This window comes from Phaseolus vulgaris, chromosome 1 (assembly GCF_000499845.2).
Source record: "Phaseolus vulgaris cultivar G19833 chromosome 1, P. vulgaris v2.0, whole genome shotgun sequence".
Lineage (NCBI taxonomy): Eukaryota > Viridiplantae > Streptophyta > Magnoliopsida > Fabales > Fabaceae > Phaseolus > Phaseolus vulgaris.
In genome coordinates this window covers 23030222-23035550 of record NC_023759.2, presented here as the reverse complement: position 1 = coordinate 23035550, position 5329 = coordinate 23030222, and positions in this window count along the sequence as shown.

Here is a 5329-nt window from a genome sequence, read left to right as displayed (position 1 = left end):
TATGAAGTCGCCAGATGTGAACTCAGGCGGCCGGCGAGACCACAGGGAAGGTGTATGAGGACACCCTAACTCGCCAACTCCAGTAGAGATCGCACTCCCAAGTTAGCTATGCACTGGGCAGTACCATGCATAAGTAACTTAGCCAAAATGAGAGTAGAAGCAGCGCCAAGTCAAGGAGGCTCCAGATGATGGCACGTGTACGACTGGATGCAAGCCACGTGTCCAGGTCTGTAACTGCCAGGAGAGAGAAAACAACCAGGTATATAAGAGTTCTCAACAGACTTTCTGAGGTACGCACGTTCAGTTTATACTCTTTACGCTTGCGAGTTGTAGAGCGGACTGTGAGAGAGGATTTGCACGGTTCTTGTTCTCTTAGTATTTGGTGATTCGGTCACTGACTTGAGCGTTGGAGTGCGATCGGCCGCAGCGGCGCCGCTCTGTTTCTTTGCTGGTTCTTGAGGTGGATCTCGAAGAGGAACGGAGGTGAGAAGCGGTGCGCACGTCGATCCTTTGACGAGGCAGTTTCCAGCGTTCCGGTCAACAGGCAGGATCACTATGTGATTAATATAGTGCTAATAAGGCCAATCTTGAAGAAAACTCCTTATGAACTCTTCAATGGAAGGAAGCCAAACATTTTTAACCTAAGAGTGTTTCGATGCAGCTATTTTGTTCTGAATAATGGGAAAGAAAATATAGGAAAGTTTGATGAAAAAGCTGATCATGGAATCTTTATTGGCTATTCCTTAAATAGCCATGCCTATAGGATCTACAACAAGAGGCTCATGACTGTAGAAGAATCTGTTCATGTGGTGTTTGATGAAGTTGATCATAGAAGCATTCAAGTCTCAAAGAACAACACAGGAGAGGATGAGCAGAACATCAATTTGGAGAAGTTGGACTGATCCTGCCTGCTGACCAAGACGCTGGAGCCTTGCCTCGTCAAACCTGGATCGACTTCTGCACCGTGTTAGCCTCCGTCCTTCACCGCGATCCACCTCAAGAACCTGCAAAAGACAGAACGGCGCCGCTGCGGCCGATCACGCTCCGACGCCCAGTCAGCGACTGAACCACCAATTACTAAGAGAAAACTCAAGAACTCTAAGGAACCGTGCAAAGATTCTCTCTCAATGTACTCAAGACTCGCAAGCGTAAAGAAATAATCTGAACGTGCGTACCTCAGAAGTTCGTTAGAATCTCTTATATACCTGGGCACTTTCTCTCTCCAGACAGTTACGCATTTGGACACGTGGCTCGCATCTAGCTGTACACGTGTCACCATCTGGAGTATCCTTGACTTGGGCGCCACTTCTTACTCTTCAGGTTTTTCGGCTAAGTTACTTATGCATGACACAACTCAGTGCATAGTTGCCCTGGAGCGTGATCTCTTCTGAGTGGCGAGTTCGGGTGCCTTCGTACACACCTTCCCTGTGGTCTCGCCGGCCGCCTTCATGATCTACTCTACCTGCTTCACCGTGTATGTTCAGGTAAGCTGTCTCCCGAGCTCATCCTCTGGCTAGCTAGGAAATGACTATCTGACTTCATCTTCGGCTATGTCCTTGTTTCGGCGATCTCTAATCACTTGGTCGCCTGGGTTCACATCTGGCGACTTCATCTTCAACCCGGTGACCGTCGGTTTAGGTATGCTGGAGATCGGAGCACGCCAACTTAATAACCGGCGACTACACGAGCCCCCCGACTTCCTTCCCTTCTGCCATCCAGGTGTCCTGCTCAACACGCCTATATAATAGCTCGATGCCACGTCATCACTTCCGACTACCAGGGCGGCACATAAGCCCCCCAGTCTTAAGCGAAGACTTGTCCAACGAAAAGACTAAAGGAGTCACGTCACTACCGATCTACGTGGCGCTGGCGCAGAATTCCAAACGTTCGCACTTTCTGCTTTCCTGATGCTCCACCGAACACTTTCCCAATCGCCCGACACGTGGCTTCATCAATGGTCATCTTTAGCTGTCGTTTACGCTTCCAAAAATCATTTGAAAAACCCTTAAACCCACTTCATTTCTACTGTTCCATCATCTCTTTGCCTTCTCAAACGCTCTGAGTTTCTTCTGCAAAACCCACGACGCTCTTTAACTCTCTGAATCCCCAACTTCCTTCAGCGTTCGTCTGATCATCGAAAGGTACTCCCTTTACTTCTTCTGTTGATATTTGCTGCATTTTAACCGATTCGCATCATCCATTAACTGCCTGGTGCATACACTGTGGGTTGTTTCTTCTTCTTCTCCCTTTTCGCACTTAGGGCTTCGTCTTTCATTTCTCCCATCATAACGAACTTTCGTTCGTTCGTCTTTTTCATCCTTCGTTCACAATCAAGTCGACCTTTGCAACCTTCGCTCACCTTTCTTTTCCTTTTTCCTTTGCAGTTCCTGCGATGGCTCGAACAAAGACCACCGCGAATCCTCCTCCCTCGTCACGAAACCCTCCATCTCAAGCTCATAACCCACCGCGAGCACCTGGTGCTTCCTCCTCCCAGGCTGAGAGGCCTGCAACCTCTCACCCCAACCTTGCTCAGGCAACTCCACCCATCGCCGGAGGTGCCTCCATTCCTTCCCCAGACTATAAGAAGTTATACCCATGGGCCACTTCAACTTTACTGAAGGAGACTTCCTCAGTAAACTCTGCTGTGGCAGTGCTTCGATTGAAGAAAGGGGACGAGCCCAACCTTTCGTTCCACAAGGAGCACGATGACAAACTGACAGTGCTGCCTTGCCCCCCCGACGTGCCAGTCTGCGCAGATGACAAAGGGAACAACGGCGAGTTGTTCTGCTTTGTGTACACCACCTTATTCAAGAAGGTGAAACTTAGGTTCCCCCTTACCCGTTTCGAACGGGAACTACTAACCGAGCTTGACATCGCCGCCGCCCAGCTCCATCCCAACAGCTGGGCATTCGTGCGGGCGTTTCAAATTATATGCGCACATTTGGGACTACCGGCCTCGGTAGACATGTTCCTCTTCCTGTTCGAGGCCAAGAACCCTGGAGATCGCCTTTGGGTGAGCCTGAATGGAATCGCTGGGAGGTCGATCCTTTCTATCTTCCAGTAATCTTATAAGGATTGGAAAGGAAAATTCGTCCAAGTGCGCCAAAATGATCGGGACACTTCGCTGCTCGACGGCTTTCCTTGTACTGGGTAAACAAGGGAAATAAAGACTCCAAGGGAAGCTTCAGAAAGCCAAGAAGCCCCGACAACATGGGTGTTTTGGACAAGGACCTGTGCCTCTTCTGGAAGAGCGTGGCAGCCGCGAACATTACCTTTCTCACTTCTGCGATCATCTCCTTTGAGTTCTTCGAGGGCCAACTCGAGGCTCGCATAGGTTAGTGCTTATCTTAACATCTAAGTTATTGCCCTGTGCTGCACCTCTGTTATCTGCTACTGGGCGTCTTGTCTGTTGCGCACTAGACTTGGTCTTTATTTTCTGCACCACTTGTTTGTCTCACTTGCATACTTACCCATGTGTGTATCTTTGTCTTTGAGCTGACCTGTATACCTTCGCATTATGCAAATCTCATGCTGGGTAAAGGCAAACTAGCCGAATTGAGGGCGCTCGCCCGAGCTCATGGGTTGGCGTCGGGCTCCCAGACTGTGCCCAACTCAGTGGTGGAGATCGCCGCTGCTCAGGGCAGATCGCCCCCTCAAGGCCCAGCTCCTTCAGAAGCCTTGCCCGCCCAACAACGCAAGAAACTCATCCTCAGGAAGCCAAAGAGGAAAACTCCTCAGGTGGTAAGTGATGAAGAAGAGGACGATGAGGCAACTGAAGAAGGACTCATTACCAAAAGAAGAAGGGTGGCACCCTCTTCACCACCTGCTCCACCCCCTCTTCCAACACCAACACCGTCTTCACCACCAGCTCCCACTCCAACACCGCCTTCTCCCCCAGCTGCAACACCGCCAGTTCAAGCAGTACCTTTGGCGGCTGCATTTCCTGTGGTTGAGGCTGCTGAGCCCAACTTCATGGAGAACCCTTCAAGCGCCTCCACGCCATTCATATCCGCTGGAGAGGGTCCTCCTTCAACTGCCTCGATCGCCGAAGCCGCGCCAGGGGGGGATGAAGGTGCTCACAACTCGCCAATCATCATCACTGAGTCCCCCTCGTCGCCACCACGCCAAGAAGCTCCAACCCAACAACCAATCCAAGAGGGCGGTGGTGAGAGCCAGCACCAGGCTCCTTTAGCGCCTCCACAAACAGCGGTTGCAAACCTGCCCCTTGCGGTTAAGGGAATCTGGGAACCTTTCACAGCCAAACTCAGGATGATGGCAGAGGACCTCCCCTCCATCATATCAAAAGCTGTGGAGAGTTCCAGCCAGAAACTTCAGGACAACATCTCCGTGCTCCAAGAGGAGAATCGCCTAATAAGGATCGAGGCGGAGAAGTTGTCTTGCAACCTTATGCTGGCAGAGATCGACCATTCGAGAGTGGAGGACGCTATGAGCACTGAGCTGAGGGTGGCGCGCAGGGAGGCCACCGATCTACGCCATAGGGTGCACCTCCTAGCTCAAGAGAAAATTAAGCTGGAGAGCAAGCAGGTCCCACACCGTCTCAAGGTGGCTAGCCTGGAGGCGTCGATCAAAGCAGACGCAGCCAAGGTAGAAAACCTTGAGAAGAGGTCAGTAGATCGGGAGGTCCTCTTGGGCAATGTACCGTCCCGTATCCGGGCGTTGACTAAATCAAGGTCAAAGTCAACGGCTGAAGAGTCAAAGTCAACGCAAGGCGTCGCCTAGGTGGAGAGACGCCAAGTGCCAGCATCGCCAAGAGGAAGCGTCGCCAAGGCAAGGCGTCGCCTAGGTGAAGGCGTCGCCCAGGTGAAGGCGTCGCCCAGGTGAAGGCGTCGCCCAACTAGGGCGTCGCTAGATGAAACAGTGTAAAAACAAGGCAATCACAGTGTGGTTCCCCGATACCCATGGGTAGGAAAGACCATGGAGGGAGCGACACCGTGGGAAGGCCTCAGGTCCCGATAGCTCGGGAAAGTGATAAAGAGAATGAAAAGGTGGCTTCAAGGCCATAGTGATAGCATCAGGGTAGGGCAGCCTGACTCGTGAAGTACCCCTGCCGCCCCAGAGACGCCTTCGGGACAGATACGACCCAAGAGGAAGGTCACGCCCAGGGTAACCGGGTGCAGGGTGCGAGAGGAAGGCATATACGCTCTCAGAGTGAGTGACTAGATGGTTGGGCGCATGAGTTGGCACCCAAAAAGTCACCCCTAGCGCAGTAGCACTCCCAGCAGGAGGACTCACACGTAGAAACGTCCCCAGGTGGGCAGAAGCGCCCCCAGATGGGGTCATGGCGTCGTGAGGCCCTTCACGTGTACAA